The sequence below is a fragment of the Acinonyx jubatus genome, chromosome C2, assembly GCF_027475565.1.
Source record: "Acinonyx jubatus isolate Ajub_Pintada_27869175 chromosome C2, VMU_Ajub_asm_v1.0, whole genome shotgun sequence".
In the NCBI taxonomy this organism is placed as follows: Eukaryota; Metazoa; Chordata; class Mammalia; order Carnivora; family Felidae; genus Acinonyx; species Acinonyx jubatus.
In genome coordinates this window covers 51,291,870-51,311,404 of record NC_069384.1, presented here as the reverse complement: position 1 = coordinate 51,311,404, position 19,535 = coordinate 51,291,870, and the positions used below count along the sequence as shown (strand labels likewise).

General features: G+C 36.1%; 1 long non-coding RNA gene across 2 annotated transcripts in view; it reads left to right on the top strand.

The window, feature by feature from the left end:
- The window catches only part of LOC128315162 (uncharacterized), a 137,823-nt gene extending 118,566 nt beyond the window's left edge, over positions 1 to 19,257 (top strand). For both annotated transcript variants that reach the window (XR_008297632.1, XR_008297631.1), the window contains one exon: positions 9,309 to 19,257. This is a non-coding gene — a long non-coding RNA (uncharacterized LOC128315162). The remainder of the gene's footprint in view (positions 1 to 9,308) is intronic.
- Positions 19,258 to 19,535: the final 278 nt, after the last annotated feature.

Below are 19,535 nucleotides of genomic sequence, written 5' to 3'. Positions count from 1 at the left end.
TTTCAGGGACCTATCCTGAATACCATATCACATTCATTCATCATGTCTCCTTAGGTTTCTTTTGGCTATGAAATTTTCTCAGACTTTCCTTGTTTTTTATTTTGTTTTTGAGGAGTACTAGTCAGTTATTTTGCAAAATTTCCCTCAACTGGGATTTGTCTTGATTTTGTTCTAATTTTTTTTCTGTCATGATTATATAGAGTTATGTGTTTTGAGGAGGAAAATCACAGAGGTAAAATGCCATTCTCATCACATCATATCAAGATGACATGCTATCAATATGGTTTATCTCTATTGATTTTAACTTTGGTCACCTGGGTATAGTTATTTTCTATAATTTTCATACTGTTATCTTTGGAAAGAAGTCACTATGGATCATTCTAGTCATGTATCTTCCATTATAGTACCATTTGGAATAGTTATAGGGCACTATAAAGAAATCCTCTTTTCAATGCCCTGCCCCAGTTCATCAAAAAAAATTGCTCTGTTTACTGTCTCTATAATTTTGCCTTTTCCAGAATAGTATACAAGTGGAATCACGTATTAAGTAGCCTTTACAGACTGGCTTCTTTATCTTAGCCACGTGCTTTAAAAATTTACCCATCAGGGCGCCTTAAGTGGCTCAGTTGGTTAAGCATCCAACTTCGGCTCAGGTCATGATCTCACAGTTCGTGAGTTTGAGCCCTGCGTTGGGCTCTGTGCTGACAGCTCAGAGCCTGGAACCTGCTTCAGATTCTTTGTCTCCCTCTCCCTCTGCCCCTCCCTCCTCACGCTCTGTCTTTTTCTATCTCTCAATAATAAATAAATGTTTAAAAATATTAAAAAAAATTACCCATCAAAGTGTGACTTGATGGCTCACTGATTTTTATCACTAAACAGTATCCTGCTGTATAAATGTGCCATGGTTTGTTCATCCATTTGCTTATTGAAGGACATCTTCATTCTTCCAATTTTTGGAAATCATGAATAAAGCTGTCATAAACATTTGTATGTAGGTTTTTGTGTGGATCTAAATTTTCAAATCTGTATATTTTCAACTGATAAAGACAAGATAACTATTTGTTATATCTGACAAAATATTATGGAAATACGCATTGTTGAATCAATTGCAACACCAATATTTCTAAGTATTATCATTTTATAAGTGATTTATCAATGACTTACAAAGCACTCTTGTATCTCCAAAGTACCTAATTTAAAAATTGCTAAGTGACATACACAGTAACGTTTCCCAAGAATGTATATTTTCTTTGACAACTAATAGAAAAATATATAAATTTTAATAATTGGGGCTTGACAGTTACATCAGAAACGAGTTGATGTCAAGAAATATTTGGCACGAAATTGTAAGTTTTAACTAGAAGAAAGTTTTAAGATGGTTTCCCTTTACCAATGAGCTTTTGAATACTTAGAATAGCTCTTACTGACAAACTGACTGTGAGAAAAGTACCCAAACAGATATCCTTCAATAATTTCTTATCTCCTAGACATGTCAACAAAAAAATTGGTTTTCACTGGTGTATAATATTACAAATACTAAAATGAACAAAATATGATCCCCTACCTTACACAGATTAGGCAATGTCACAGACATGTCAATAGTTACTTGACAATGTGGAAAAGACTGTAATAAAGACAGGTAGGATATGTTATAGGAATGTCTAAGAAGGAACTTGCACTGGAAGGGACATTTAAATAGTCTTCATATTAGGTAGAACTATTTCAGGCTGAGGAATATTAAAGGAGTGCAAGGGGTGAGTTGCAAAGGCATTCTAGACAGAAGGAGCACTTTTGTGAAATTAATGATTTTTTTGGAGATTAATCATTTGATATGACTGTAACCTAACACAGTATGGAGGGATTAGAAAAACCAGAATGAGAGGAGATAACGAAGGCTCTTATATATTCTACGAAGAGGCATATTTTTACTTTATGTTGTGGGCATGGTGAAAAGGCAAATACTTGTTTTTAAATTATGGAATGCTTCACAAAATAATTGGAATTCTGTTATATACTGTAAGTAATTCACTTGACATAATGGAACATGTTCGTGTTGGAAATCATGTGTTTATGTCATTCCTTTTATTATTTTCATTTGCACGTTTATTTTGTTATGTTCTATTTTGTTTTGCTTTACCTTTTCTCATCATATGTAATTCCTGACCTCTCTTTGCCTGTGTTCAGCTGTGTCCAAGTTTAATTTTATGTGGAAAGAACACTTTTTATATATATGAAGAAACACTTTCTTTTTAGACAGATGTCACATGGACCACTCTTTCAGATACCAACATCTTGGTAAAGGAAGTACTTTGTGTTTAGAGTCCAAAAGCTGTGTTAATCTATGCATCTTACTCATTCTTGCCTTACCTGACAGCTCATTTGAATCTTCTGTTTTGGACCAGCTATACCTGGTCATAATACCTCACTTTGTTACTATAGATTTGAATCTGTGAAACCACAATGACTTTCTTCTTTTACATTCTTTTACAGGAATGACAGAGTGAGAGGTGAAATAGAGCCAGTCACCAAATAAATGATTCACTGATATTTGTTGTCTTAGTGGACTAAAGTTCCCTTAGTTTATTCATATCTTTAGCTTGATGTTTCCCAGGGGAAGGAGTGGCTGCCTCCTCCCTGAGAACATTCCCTGGGCTTGGCCTGAGGTCGATAGTGGTGAGAGGAGCTGTTCCAGAAACTTTGTTTGCTTTGTCAGTTAAAAAATACACAGCAAACAGAGAACATCGGTTATAAAACGATGCACTTCTTTAAAAAGTGCTAATCATAAAAGAGGGGGGAGAGAGAGCTGAATAGAATAGTAACCAACAATGAAGTCGATGTGGGTTTTGATAAGTATTACTGTATTATAAACACATTTATATCAGATAAAATATGCTTTGGTGAGAAGATTGCTTTGTTTTGTGAGGAGATAAATGTTTTTCATCTTTGAATTATGAGTATTAAATATGACTTCTGACCCTGTTGAGCTGTACATTTTAGGCCACTTAAACTCAAGAAAAAATAATAATAAAACATGCCCCAAACCCAACCCCCAAAAATGTGTGGGTAGCAACTGAGAACATAAATAATCTAACTTCAAAAAGTAAATTCCTTCTCACTCAGGACATTATTATTAATAATTGAAACTATGCGGCTCCCCTGTGGGTATTATAACTTACTTAGAAAGTACATGTGAAATAGATGTTTGCACTCTATAACTAAGAAGTAATAACTGAGAGTAAAGATCAAATTGATGCCTGATGGGCCAAGGGGCAACGAACATACCCACTTCTGAGAGACAGTGAAAAACCAGAAATGCTACAAATAAGAAAAAGTTATTTTTTTCTGACCCATGAAATAATTACAAAACATATTCTGCAAAGGCAGATGGTTTAACTTTAACAACCTGCAACTAGAAGACAGAGTGTTTAAGGATCCACTGACTGGGTAGAATTACAGGGACAATATTTTCTCAAGAACAAATTGCATTGAACAAAGTAACTGGCAAAGCAGACACTTCAGGAGGGGTGTAGCTTTGTTCTTGAGCAGAAATGTTTGTATGTAGTCAGTTTGTGGAAACACTCTGCTGGTATTTAAATTTCTTTCTACTCGTCAGAAATGTCCAAGGATACACACGGAGTGCAGGATCTTGTTTCTCTCCTGCTGGGGTTATTTGGTACATAGGGAAATACTTTCAACACTACAATGTGGGTGGCAGTTAGGAGTGACCTCCTTTATTGTCGTCTTTCAGAATTAGAAAGGAAAACGAGTTTAAGCTTTGGTGTGGAAAAGCACATGTTTTACGACAATACTTCAGAGGAAAGAGAGCAGGATACATATACACTACAACAAGGAAGGAAAATCACTTTGTTTCTTGAATATTAGACAAAAATCATATTTGCTGAATAAAATCAATCACAAAGGTAATCTCAGTCATCTACATACCTGCTGTTTGAATTTCCTTAAGTGTTTGGGCTGCTATTGCTCTGGTCTAAATGAACATTGATGCCTTAAGCTTGGAGCTACTTGTAAAGAATTAAGATGTACTGTTTTAAAAATTTTTTTCTCTTACTTTTGCAAAAACACCATTATTATAATAAAGAAAAGCTTAGAAAAAAGAAAATTATAAAATTACCCATAATTCCACTACACTAACCCAACAGTCTTCATGGACATTTATCTTTTTATGTCTTAAGGATTATTTTAATGTTTATTTATTTATTTTGAGAGAGAGAGAGAGAGACAGAAAGAGGGGCAGAGAGGGAGGGAGAGAGAAAATCTCAAGCAGGCTCTGTGTGTCAGCCCAGAGCCCAACACAAGGATTATCTCAGAAAGCATGAGATCATGATCTGAGCTGAAATCAAGTTGGATGCTTAACCAGCTGAGCCCCTCAGGCACCCCTATATCTTAAGGACTTAAACAATTAATTAACTTTCCTTTTTTACCTTGTTTCTCAGGCTCTTATACTGACATAAAAACACCTGATATTTTTAATGGAGCTCCATTTTTTTTTTGCTTCAATTACATGTCAGAATTCCTCATGCACAAAATTGACATTATACATATTGTTTTGAATACAGGTTTTTCATAGAAATTTTAATAGCTGAATTGGTTCTTCATTTGCTAAGGTAGGTCTATCATTTTAGTTATAAAACTCTGCACTTAAATAACTAAATAAAATAAAATATCATGTCAAATGAGCCCCATTCCAAAACTAAGAATGAAAATATAATTCTAATTCTCTGTATACAGAATGACTCTAAATTTAATGAATGAGCACTGTGGCATAATTACACATAATTTGTGCAAAGGGCAATGTTACCCTACGAAACTGTAAAAACATCAAGGTAATTTTCTCTTTTTAATTTATCAAAATTCTAAATATGTTTTCAATAATTTCATAGCTTTTAAAAATACATGAGAGAATTTACTGTCTAGGACATCTGAGACATTTTTTAAAAATCACAAAACATTTTACGTGTCACGTTAACCAAGAGTAAAGTGCACCAAATGAGGAAGAGAGAACCTCTTTTGATTTTTTAAATGTAGAATGACATACAAAATGTTCATAAAGCACGGCTGTTTTATGTACTCTGGTCACACAATCTAAAGAATCTCTAGCGTCTATAGCAACTATATGCAACCATTATCCCATTTTGAAAGTACATTTAATGAGGCTGGTACATAATATCTCCAAAGTAAAGCACTTGATTGTGGTGTTTATCTTATTCCAAGATATTCACATAAAGATTGGTGTCTATTTTGTTTTATATAATTTTATTTATTATTATCCTTTCCCTCTTCTTCATTTTCCTTATCTTCTTCCTCTACTTCATGAGTTGCTTTTGGTTGTTCTCTTGGTATAGTTGAAACTTTCTCTAGACTTCAGTTGCAACAACTTTCACACAATTCGTTTTTATATACCTTTTTTAAATGTTTATTTATTTTATTTTAGAGACAGAGAGACAGAGTGTGAGCAGGGGAGAGGAAGAGAGAGAGGGAGACACAGAATCCAAAGCAGGCTCCAGGTTCCGAGCTGTCAGCACAAAGCCCGATGCGGGGGCTAGAACTCACAAATCAAAAGATCATGACCTGAGCCAAAGTAGGATGCTTAACCAACTGAGCCATGCAGGCGCTCCCCCTTCCGTACATTTTTTAAAAAATGTTTATTTATTTTTGAGAGTGACAGAGCACAAGTGGGGGACGGGCAGAGGGAGAGGGAGACCCAGAATCCGAAATAGGCTCCAGGCTCCGAGATGTCACCACAGAGCCTGACTTGGGGATCAAACTCATGAACTGTAAGATCATGATCTGAGCCAAAGTTGGATGCTTAACCGACTGAGCCACCCAGGCACCCCCCATACAATTCTTAATTGCCTGCCTTACTATTGACAGACTGTTTCTAAGTAGTATTTAAATTATTCTACATTAGAGTGCATATCTCTTCCTCTAGTAGGTATGTGAGGCAGATTTGGAACTGAGTAGGAAGGACCTGAGGTAATTTTAGGGGATGAGGTCCCTTTTCTTTAGCTCTCTTTTAGCTGGTCCATAATTTTTCATATTCTATCACATCAAAGTTTATCAGCCTTTGCCATTTCACCAAAATTGGGGATTCCCCCATCTTTATCTTTGATGAAGTCTATTTCTGAAAACCTCTTAGAAATTTTCCAATGCTAAAAGGTACTTTGGGATGGCTTTTCATCTTTTTCATCTACTGTCTCCACAAATAGGCATTTGCATACATCTTACCATGTCTTTTTTGAATACATTTTAACCTGAGTTTTCTATAATTTCTGTTTATAGATATATTTCTGTTTGTCTACGTCTCCAGTTTCTATTTGGTCTGTATATTTTTTTAATAATTGCACAGTAGCTTGTATATAATTAGCTTTCTCCATTTGTGTTTCTCTCTCCCTCTCTCTGTCTCTCTCTCCACACACACACACACACACACACACACACACACACATGCAAATCTACAAGCCATCTTCCCATTAACATCTGATTCTTTTAGTGTTGTAGGGAAATACAATACTTGAAGAAATCAATGTGTTTAAGAAAAGTGATATTGTCTTTGTAGCAGGACATTAAAAGAACAGAGCATATGATTTTCACTGTTCTATTTTGTTTAACTGTTGCCTGAATCATTTTTTAACGGTGAAATTTATTTGTATTATCTCTTTTTGCATTCCTGCCCTGTGATGAAATATAGGCAAAATAATTAACATAAAAAATTTCCACCTATTTTTCACATGTTTTTGTTACTTGCTAGCTGATAACAATAACATGCTATTTGATCATTTTGAAGTCAGCATGACTGTGAATCATGAAAAGATTTACATAAATTCTTTCTTTAAAAATTGTAAAAAAATAATTGCAGATAGCCTCTACTTGTATTGCATTTTATTTTATTTAAAAAAAATTTTAATGTTTATTTATTTTTGCGACAGAGAGAGACAGAGCATGAATGGTGGAGGGTCAGAGAGAGAGGGAGACACAGAATCTGAAGCAGGCTCCAGGCTCTGAGCTGTCAGCACAGAGCCCGAGGTGGGGCTCGAACTCACAGACTGTGAGATCATGACCTGAGCAGAAGTCGGAAGCTCAACCAACTGAGCCACCCAGGCGCCCCTTGTATTGCATTTTAAACTTGACTACATTAAAGAAAAATTATAGCTTGAACCTTTTACTTAACTCAGAGTGGATAACCATCTTAAATTTTTTACTACACTTGTTCATCAGAATTGAATAAAACTTTCATATAATGTTAATTAAATTAATCAATATATTAGAATCAGAATTAAAGTGGCTTAGAGTGTAATGAAGACCATGGGAATATTCCCATTCCTAGATCACATGAAAGCACATGTATTTTTGACAATGCTAATTGACAGATATACATTAAATACTGTGGTCAACTCTTTTTCTGAATTAAAAGTTACTGTATCAGTTTAGATCCTTTGCCATTTATGTAACTCTCTCCTCTTCCTCTCCCTTTCTCTTCTTTCTTTTTCCTTTTTTTTTTTTAAACAGAGAGAGAGTGCAAGTGGGGGAGAGGGACTGAAGGAGAGACAGAGAGAAGCTCAAGCAGGCTCTGCTCAGCACAGAGCCCAATGCAGGGCTCAATCTCATGACCCTGATATCACGACTTGAGCCAAAATCAAACATTGGGTGCTCAACTGACTGAGCCACCCAGACACCCCCTTCCTCTTCTTTCAGCAAGCTGAATCTCATTATCAGATTTTCTGATGTAGTAATAACTCATATACATGAGCATACATTTTTATCTAAACATTTAATAGATGTCAAGCAACACTCTGTGAAGAAAACTCAAATTCTTCTCATTTTATGATTTAATAACAGTTATAAATGATCAAATATACTTTAACTAGTAAATATGCCCAATACTAACAATGTAATTGCTATTCATATTTTCATTGATTTAATTATTGTAACAGTCTATGTGTTATAAAATTATATTGATATCATATAGAAAAATATCAATGGTGCTATCTAGTGCTTATCTCACATAACCTCTAATTTATAATAGAGTTCTTGAGATTTTCTGCTTGGTCTGAAATGTTTGGTAATTTACTTGACATAGATATATCACTTATATCCATAAAAAAAAGATAGTAGCTTGTGGTTCTCTTTCAGTGAGTCTCTTTTTGAACCTTATTTATTTATTGTAAGGATAATTATCATTTTTATTTTGTTGAAAACTTACTTTTATTTCATTTATTATATAGATTATTACTCTACTCTACTTAGAATTTTTCACCAATAATAAGCCTATGGCTTTTTCCTTCTTAAAAGCCATGGTTAATTTGATATTCACTCATAAACATTATCTGTCTTCATCATACAGAATTGCCAAAGTAAATCATATATGATGGAATTAAATTTGTTACTTGGTTAAAATGCTACTTTATAGCACAGAATATGGATTCTTTCTTTTTTTTTTTTGAGTTTTTATTTATTTATTTCACAAAAGAGCATGAGAGTGAGAAAGCATTCATGAACGGGGTAGAGGGGCAGAGGGGGAAAAACAGAGAGAGACAGAGAGAGGGAGAGAGAATCTCAAACAGGCTCCGTGCTCAGTGAGAAGCCTGATGTGGGGCTCGATCTCATGAACCGTGAGATCCTGACCTGAGCTGAAACCAAGAGTAGGATGCTTAACTGACTGAGCCACCCAGGCGCCTCTCTCTCTCTCTCTTTTTTTTTTGTTTCAAGTTTTTATTTAAATTCTAGTAGCTTAACAATGAATCTCTCTCATTTAAAAGCGTTGATGCATTTTATATGTAACTCAGGAATAACAATTTTAAAATGTGTTGGTCAATCAGATAATACCATTGTAAACTCTATTATAAACTTTGTAATGTACTTAAGTTCCAAATATTATTTATCTTAAATCATTTAATAGAAGGATTTGCAGCTCTTTGGTGTAACCCTGGCATCTCTTGCTAGTGTATCTTTTTTTTTCCTTGCTAACTATTCTTTGCTCTCCTCTGACTATTTTCATCACAAATCTAATAGTTTATATATTTGTTACAGTTGGTTTATAATGCCAGCACTTTAGTTTACAATCATGACTATATATGTGTATCGGCTATTTTTTTATGGGAGGTCAGAGGATAGAGTTCTTTTCATTGCCTGCCTCTGTCTGCCTCCTCCACTTATCTTTTGAGGATCTGTAACTCAAGAAATTTTCAATGTTTGGTCTCCATGTTTCTAAGTAAACATAACTGCTAAGGATAAGAAGAAAGAAGCCTAAAAAACTGAGTATTATTGAATTGAATCTATTTAACTTCCAGTATGACCAAGAAGGATTTGAAGCCAAGCCCTCAGACTGGTTTCCTAAATGAAGAGTGAGTTCCCACACCTGGAGGAACAAGTATCCCTGTGGTCAGAGATGAGCAATGGAGAAATCTGCTCAGGCTGCTCCAAGGGAACAATTTTGACAAGAAACATAATTTAGAAAGAAATCTACAAAAGATGAACCACACATTCTGGTTCTATAAAATCTCGGCTGAATGGGTAAGTGCAGAATTTCTTAAAAACTCGATTAAAATGGCTTGAAAAGAATTTACTAACATTGGCTATTGTAATTCCAACCAAGTCACCATTATATGCCTCATTCTTTTAGAATGTAGTAGAATTGTGGTGGATTTTTTATGCATTAAGTGTTGGAAAAAAAGACTGAATTGAAATATTGAATACATGTGACCTGAATTGTAACCTTGGATTCTTCGCCAATGTGGACAAGTTACTTAATCATGGGGCTCATTACTTTATTTTTATGGTATTGGTTGATTTATCTGTATATTTCAAAAGTTGGAATGTAAGGACCCTAATACTCTTTGTAAAGTTTTAAAATACAAGTTTAGATGTTTCAGAATTCTTTCTTTTCTTCCAATTTTAAATAATCTCCTTTCATGCACAGCTTGTAACATAGTGATATTTGATTTTTTTTATCACTAAGAGATGGGAAAGAGATGTGTGTAGTTGGAAATGTGATTGACCTTAGGCATAGGAAGACTTCACAGCAACCTCCAATTTCATCATTAGTGGTTCATCCCTCAGTGTTAAGACATGACATATCCATTAAGACCCTGGTTCAACTACAGATACATATGGGAGATGTTGAACATGGAATAATTAAAGTCTACCATAAATTAATTTACCAGGATAACTAGCTGGTTCCTAAAGACATGACTGTGGGACACTTAGATTTTATTCTGGCATAGTCACTTGGGATATACTTAGACGTAAGACCTGGCTACATGTTAACATGACAGAGGGTACACATATCAATAAAACGGAGGCTTGCATTAGGGGGACTTGGTCATTGTGTCCTGGTCATTTGTCTTGGTTTACACCTGTGCCCAAGTATCTTACCTTATTATCCTATTCCCAATCTTGCTTTCTTCTAAAATTCTCTCCCTGCCATTTCCAGGGTGCTCCTTCTGAAACATAGAACAGTTTAATAAGCAAACTCTGTTGGATGGAGACTTTAGGAAAACATCATATGGAAGCCAAGGAGAACGCAAACCGAGGTGAACGAAATCACCCTAAAGCAATTAAAATTATGAGCCTTGGATTATAATTTATTGCAAATGGTACATTTGGGGCCTCAGGAGTTTTTCATAGTAAGGGTCAGATTGGTAGCCAGAGGGATATAGAAGGGAAAACTCCCCATATTAATACTCCCTTCCTTCAAAAGAAGAATAAATAAGATTTAAAAGCAAGTTTTATGATGTTGCAGAGAATATGTGTATTTCTTAGTTTGGGAGACAATCTCCATAGTCCATCCTACCCCATTCTCTGTCTTGCTACTCTCCTTCCATGACAACCATCTTGAATCACTTGAATTTCCTCCAACAGAATGTCCTTGTTGCCTCTGTGCCTTAGTACATGATATTAGAGTTGCCTGAATAACTCTTCCCACCTTTTCCTTTTATACCTCATTAGCTCTTTACTAATTTTTATAATTACAGCTAAAATATCTTCTATTTGAGGATTCCTTGGATTCACCAAAACGGAGTAATCATTTTTCCTTTGTCCCATTTCTTTATATGATACATACTTTAATTACTTCAATTATACACTTTATTGCAAATAGGTGATTAAATATCTGCTCCTTGATGACAGAACCTGTGTCATATTTCTCTTAACATTCATAGTTCTTTGCATTATGTGGGATATGTATCAGAGACTCAGTAAATCTTTGCCTAGTACAAGTGACCGAGTTTTGAAGGTACCCGTTTTATAACTGTCAGTGATAAGAGAACTTATATTTCTTAGTTTAACATTGAGGAATAACTGATGAGGGATTCAAATTACTCACTTTATTATTTTCTTTACTCTCCTGACCTTTAAAATGTGATTAAAAATTCAGACACTTTAGAATATTCATATGTTTCCAAAGTTGGCAATTAGACAACTGTTAAATTGGTCCCACTGTGTGCCATAGACTGGATTCCCTGGGAAACAAAAGCTGAGGGGGAAATTTCTATGCAAACTATTTATTGCAGAATGCTACTCTGAACAATTCCTGTGAGGAAAGAGAGAAGTCGAATGTGTAGAGACAGAAGTTGAAATATGGTGCAATTGCACCAAGGCCTTCGTTCATCTCAAGGGGAATTCTAGAGCTTGTATGAACATTCAGAGATGTCTGAAGTGGAGGCCAAGGGGCCATGCTTCCACATAGATCAGTCCTTTGATTGGGATACTCCAGAGAAGGAGTGTAATCCTGGGTGAGACCACATCCTCCTCTGAGGACAATTCGTAGAGAGGTCTAAGTTGTGACATCTCAGCAGCCAACACTCCCAGCAGCTGGAGAGTGCCTCAGCTGTGGAAGGCAGATTTGGGAGGTAAACCACAGCATTTCCTATTGTGCCGTTCTTAGAGTTCTTCTAATTAATGAATGTTTGGCTAGTTCTTTACCTGGGCCTCAGGTAATGAAGTTGATGAATTCTAATGAGTAGGTAGGACTAGCTGGTATTGGAAGCTCTTTCCATTCCTTCTACAGTGCAGTTCTCTGCTACTCTTCAACTCTTTGTTACTGTAGCCACTGGCTTTTATCTTATTTTTATGAGCAGCAGCTTCACAAAAATAATTGAAAAAGGTAATCATTTAGAACCACACTAAAGCAGATAGCTCACAAATAAGTACAATTAAGCTATTGTGTTTATTTACAGGCTGCTGTTAAGATAATTAAAGAAGGAAAGTAATATTGTGTTTAGACAGAAACAGTGGGAGGAAGAGGTTGGGCTTGTAGAACAAATTAAGCCACAGAATATGCTTTACTGAAAAATATGACTCTTATCAACATATGTTTTCACTTAACTGCACTGACTAAAGCAATTTTAAATGATAGTGACTCCTTCTGGCTCTTTATATCCATCACTTTCTTGTTCTCTCTGCAACATTTTTAATAAGCAAACTCTGTTGGATGGAGACTTTAGGAAAACATCATGTGGAAGCCAAGGAGAACGCAAACCGAGGTGAACGAAATCACCCTAAAGCAATTAAAATTATGAGCCTTGGATTATAATTTATTGCAAATGGTACATTTGGGGCCTCAGGAGTTTTTCATAGTAAGGGTCAGATTGGTAGCCAGAGGGATATAGAAGGGAAAACTCCCCATATTAATACTCCCTTCCTTCAAAAGAAGGAGAAATAAGATTTAAAAGCAAGTTTTATGATGTTGACATAGGAGCTGTGTGTGTGTGTGTGTGTGTGCATATGATTTGCTTTATTTATTTTGCTCTAGGCATTATTTATTCCATTTAACCCATCCGTTTCATTAGAAACACTACTAGAGCAGTCTTATATTGTCAGTGCTAAACTCTAATTGGAGATCATAACAGGTCCCAGAGGAATCTAGATGTATGGTGTCTCTAAAATTGTTGTTTTAAATGTATGTCAGTTTTTCTTTTCTCAGTCATATCTTTCCACCACTGTAAAACTTTGTGTGTGTGTGTATGTGTAAATAATAATGTATTTTAAAGTGTCTCTGTAAAGACATCTCTATGTTCATCTTAACTACATTGCCTCAAGACCTGTCTCAGCAGAGTCTCATTTATAAAAGAAAATACAAGTCGGAAATTAAAAATAAAAGGCTTGAAAGGAAAGGTGTATTTTACACAAAAGTGGAAAAACAGAAAAATGCTTGGCATGACACATGGTAAATTGTCCTAATTTCTCCCTTCTCATCAGAGTCCCCAAAACCTATCTGTCACTGGAGCTGCTCCCCAAGTAGCTGTCAATCCTTCATTTCCAGTGTCCTCCCCATCCTGGTCTCTGCTGGCTCTCCTGTCTCCTCCCACTCTTCTCTCCTAACTGTGGGTTTTATTCCATTCTGACGTACACATTCCAGGCAATTCCATTTAGCCTTTTTCTTTTTGTTGCAACTCTTTCCATCAAGCAAGACAATAAAAGGCAAAGAAACCTGCTAATGAAATCCACATTATACCACAAATAGAGTGCACAAGACAGGGTTTTGAGTAACCAAATATTGCTATTTCAGTATCTATTGCATATAATTTTGCCTGCTGTTAGTATCCTACAAATTTTACACTAATTAGCCATCCAGTGTAAAGGCCAATAAAGGAGAATTATATTTTCAAAATATCTTTCAGAGAAGAGATGGTGTGTGAGGATATCCTATGGGTTGGTTACAATAGGATGATAGAACATTTCCAGAAAGCATCCATATTAAGGAAGATTTCTAAGAGCAGATCTGGATGGTTGAGTTAATGTGGAAGAGATGGCCACAGTGCTTTTCCATCTGCAAAGATTATCCTCATAATTGATCCTACTTCCTCTAGAATGGACTTACTGAACTGACTAGTTTAGATGTATATATTTAAAATTCTCAACATATGTTTTATATAGTTCCTTTTACAATATTGGAATAAACCAATTTTTTAGTCTTAGCTGATGCCATCTTTCCTTCTGTTTAAGTATGTCTCATTTATCTCTTCTCTCTGTCATAAAATTTATTTTATTTGTTTCTGTCTCAGTGGTCTTTGAACTGTTATCCTCTCTCATAGATGAGGACAATTAAATTCAAAAAAGTTAAGGGCACATTGTTCAGTATACTCTAGAATAGCTGAGCAAAGTTACTAAATTGTTGTTTTTAAATCTTCAAATCTAGTACTGTGTTCATAATACCTCAGAATTCCATTCAAAAGTGCATAACCAGTACATAAGCCACAAGAATAGGCTGTGACTAAATGTTCCACATAAAAGAAGTATGGGAGTTGATGGAATTGGTATGGGAGGTGGGGAAGCTGAATAAAGAGACTTCTCACATATATAGCATTTCTCCCTGTAGTGGAGATGGTTTTTGAAGTGTGGACTGCCTTTAACATAAAATAAACAGAAGGTTTACATAACAGGTTTATTTCCGATGCATCAAGCACTGTGGCATCTGCACATCAGGGTGGAGGTAGAGGGCCCTTTAATCCAATACTGCTGGTCTTGTCAGGACTGTGAAGCAGATGTGTTCTCATATTTCCTGCTTCGAGAACTGGGTCTAGTTGTATGGTAGGAATTTTGGAACCATATACATACATGTGCTATCAAATGATTTCTGTATCTCAAACTGTTTTTATCCCCAATGTTCTTTAAAATTTTACATCTGCTTGTGGCTAGAAAATGTATTTCAAGAAATATTTGTCTCCATTCCAGCCCATTCCCTCAGTTCTCTGGCATTAATTCTCCCTTCCTTCCATGGTACTTTTTCATGAGATAGGATCAAAAGCCTTTTCCTTTATTGCTCTTGGCATCTGGAGGAAACTTCTTGCATTTCTCTGCATCATTGACGCTATCTCTTCTTCTTTTCATATAGTTCTTGAAAGTCTCTTCTCTCTTGCCTAAAGCTCTCTTAATTTTCTTCTCCCTTTGTGGTTATTTAACTGTGTAATTGTATTACTTAAGTTTATAAATCATTTTGAGATTCTGTGTAAGTCACAGTGTGAATAAAATGCTCATTGAATTGGGTTTGTGAGTTCAATGGAAAGTTGTACTTAAACAGAAGTTGCAGTAAGTTGGATTATTTCCTGATCTTTAATGTTTGCAATTTAAACTAACATGGTACATGAAAGGAAAAATTGCTCCGACATTATCGACCTAAACTTCTTTATTTTGCATATACAATTGATTCTTCATCAAACATGTTAACTGTCCTCCTCCTTACTTTAGTGAGTTCTTCTAACCATTGTAATATATTTTATGTTATTCGGAAACAGCTTGTTATGATATTACATAACATTAGTTTCCAATTTACTGAGTCATATATAATCCATAGTAACAATGATAAATAGTTTGCTGTTTATTCTGGTGTTACTTTTAGGGTTATTTCCTGTTATGGATACTACTAGTTGTCTACCCATTATCTGTTTCCTCTGGTTTCCTGATCAGCAGAATTTCCATTTGCTCAAGGAGCAAGGTGACCAGCTGCTCCCTACATTCTTTGGCAGTTAGGTGTGCCTAGTAACGGGTTCTGGTCAATGAGCTAGAAACAGAAATTGCTTGGGAGAGGTGTTTGAAAAAATGTTTTAAAAGGGACAAAGTCATTTGACTTCTGCCTGGTGCAGTTTGCCCTTTGACCTTTCCCATTCTTATTCTTTTTCATTCTACCTGTGGAGAAAGAAAACTAATGCCTATAGATTCAGAAATTAGGCTGTGAGCCTGAGGAAAACAATCACATACTAAAAATGGTAGAGCTGAAATAAAGAAAAAATCTGGGTCACTGGTGACATTAGGGATCTGCCATACCAACTTTGGACAACTTACCTGAAAACTTCTTAATAGATGAGAAAAGATCACCCCTAATTCTTTTAGGCGAACAGTTAGGTTTCAGTTACACATATCGGCATGTAAAATTCGAGTATTATATTGTCATAATTGGGACAGGTTAAGGGCTCTACTCAAATTGAGCAACATAGGAGACAGATAATATCTTACTTGAGGAGACTGCCCTGACCTCTTTGAATCTCCACAACCTATCAGGTCTTCGTTGAATACTTTTACTATGCTTTAGTGGCACTGTTGCTTACCTCTGTCATATGCTTTATTATATAGATTTATAGCTGCTCCTTTGACTTTCGTCACTTCTTAGATCAGATTGCCTCCACCAGCTGGCAGCTGGTGTCACTTGGAAATTGGGCTAGAGCATTATATTCCCAAATTGGAATATATTGCCTACAAAAGCCAAAGAGGTCTACTTAGATATTATGCTTTTTTCTTAGTAATGGAAGATGCAAGTGGCAATAATTTGTCCTTTCATTTGTCCTGTTATGTCCAGAAGCACTAGATGTTTTTCAAGCTTATATGTTTTGAGAGAGAAAGAAAGCGCACAAGAGAGAGCGAGCACATGAGTGGGGGAGGGACAGAAAGGGAGAGAGAGAGAACCCCAAGCAGGCTCTACACTGCCAGCACAGAGCCTGATGCAGAGCTTGAATTCACCAACCATAACATCATGACCTGAGCTGGAGTCAATAGCTGGGTGCTTACCTGACTGCGCCACCCAGGTGCCCCGGTAGTACTAGATTTTTAAAGATTATGCTTTCCTCCTTCAATCAGTAGATCACGGGTCTGAAAATTGGCTCACTACCAGCAACTTGGTAAAGGATTGAGACTTGTTGGGGTGATGGCAACCCTTAACCTTCTGACAATCTATTTGACTGCCCATCTATCGTGACCATGGGGCACAGTGTTTTATTACTTATTTTGGTAACTTTCTTCGATCCAAGTTCTCATGGTGTAGGTTCAGAGAGTTCAAGGTATTATAGAACCTCAGTGTTTTGAATTTATCATCCTATATATACTCAATTCTATGTTTTAGGGTCCCTATCTTTCTCCACCCAGGACAATGATCTTAACAGACCATACTTGCTGGGGCAGGGATTTCAACTTTCCCTGGAGCTATGAAACTCTAGTAATTATGTCCTGGGCCTGACCCTCAGCTTTTTTTGGCCTGCGGTTGCAGGAGATGAGAGTTTCGTTATGCTGTTCATTACGCTGCCACGGAGCTACTCTAATTTTCACACTTTACCTTCACTTGGTGATTCAACAACCTGAACTTTTCAGTCTTTCTCAATATTCCTGGGTCATTCAGCAAAGGTCACCAGATTCCTATTGCCTATATGGTTAATATTTTGTATATACTCTTAAAAGCCCACGATACTGTATTGGCTAGTATCGTTTCTTTTACCAGTATCCTATCCCAGCTTACCCCTCATGAAAATGCTGACAGGTGCACTCCTACAACATTCCGAGAGCAATTAGTGTTCCACATACACTAATGATGGCACTTCATTGCCCTGCAGCTGGCTCCAAATCTCCATTCTCTCAGACATGACATCCTCCTGGTATCAATTCTCTCAGTTTGTGTTTTCCATGAAATAGACTCTGAGATGGAGATTTTTGTGCAAGGAGTTTGTCAGAGGAGCCCTCAGAAGCAATATCAACTGGGAGATGAGGGTATAGGTTTTGGTAAAGGAAAGAGTTACGGTGCAAATCAGTGACAGTGCAGGCTGCAACCAAATCCTCAGGACTTCCTGGGATAGTACTTCACAGTTATTTGCCTTCAGGCAAGGGAGGCAGAATTTTATTCACCCATAACAACTACTCATTGGATGTGGACTACCTCAGGGGAAGGGGTATGATATTACATCAAACAGGTTTCTTCAGCTAAGGGAAATTCTCAGAGAGGGATCCAGGGAAGAGTCAACAACCCACCCAGCAGCTGGAAAAATGAGTGCTTTGTGTATAAAAGAGAGAGCTGGGCATAGCATTAATTGCACTCTGACTGGACCCTGAGCTTCTTAAGTCAATGAATGTGACTTATTCATCTTTACACACTCCGAGCCTAAAACAATGCCTGACATTTAGTAGGAGATTAACAACTTCCTGCTAAATGAACATAATACTAGTATTTATTAACTGACTAGGACACTTGCTTATTAATCAAAGATTTGAAACAGTTATTTACCATTTTTATTTAAATAGAAGAAAATATGAAGAGTTTTTCTTTGAGTTTATTGATACCAAAGCTATTCACTCATCCACTATTCATTATCTGAACACATACTTGTGGAGTTTTTTTAACATGAATAACACATTGAGGCAAATAATTTCCTTTAATAAAACATCTATTTTGGCCATCTCATTTTGTTAAAGAAAATAGCTAGCTCCCCTTTTCTTTTTTTATAGCCTCCTTTGAAAAGGCAGGATGCAAATTGGTGGTGTTTCCTGCCCTGTAGGTCTCCACTAGCCATTATCATGATAATCTCTGCTCTTGAATGGCTAACATTTGTTGTATAGAGGAAAATGATAATTGTTGTAGTAGCCACTCCCATTACACCTGTGTGTTTAGAAGCTTTATCCTATTTTGAGTCCAATACAGACTAGAAATAGGAACAATAACAATTTAAACTACAATCCTTGGGGCACCTGCTGACTCAGTCAGTAGGGCATGCAATTCTTAATCTCACAGTCCTGTGTTCAAGTCCCACATTGGGCATGGAGCCTCATTTAAAAAAATAATAAAATAAAATAAAAAAGATCCTCCTTTCTGACTTTTCAGTTGTAATTCTTCAGTTGTAGCATATGCCGATATAAGTGTATAAATAATGCGTTTCTTCCTAGAAATGAAACTATTTCGTAACCTTTTTTCTACAAATTACAATCAAAATACTGCAATAGTGGATACTTGTTCACCTGTATCTGTCTGAGAGATCAGTGGCACATCATTGTCCTGACAATTGGCTAGAATTATATGATGACTTTCATCAATCACCTTATAGCATTTGTCATTGGTTTATCACTCAGACTACCTAGATTGAAAGATATGCCATGCAGCTACTCAAATATAGAAATTGTTTAAAAGTAGGTCTTATTTTCCCTACTATAATAGACTATTGTTTTAGTAAACATATAGTTTACTAACTCCCTAAAGTAGATGGTTCCTAGAGCAAATTCTGTTGAAAAGAAGCAAAAGTATGATAATCTCAATGCTTCTCTTCCACCAGATTTCCTTATCTTTCTCAAACATGTTAAAAGAAGAATTACCAATCAGAGCCCCCTGGGTGGTTCAGTCGGTAAAGCCTCTGACTTTGGCCAGGTCATGATATCACAGTTTGTGAGTTTGAGCCCCACATCGAGCTCTGTTGGTGACAGCTCAGAGCTTGGAGCCTGCTTCAGATTCTGTGTCTCCCTCTCTCTCTTCCCTACCCAGCTCTCATTCTGTCTCTCTCTCTCTCTCTCTCGAAATAAACAAACATTAAAAAAAGTTTTAAAATAATTACCACTTTGACCCATTATAAACACCCAATCAAATCAAAGAAGTATATATACTTTAGATTGGTAGATTGTTTCTGCCAATATGGTAGAAAGCAAAATGGGTATTCCTTTGATTGACATGTCCTATGTTTTTGTTGACAAAACCACTTGAGGCAACATGTGTTGCAAGAGTGGGGAGTATTCAGGTCTATAACATACTCCATTTATGAGATAATGACATATGAATT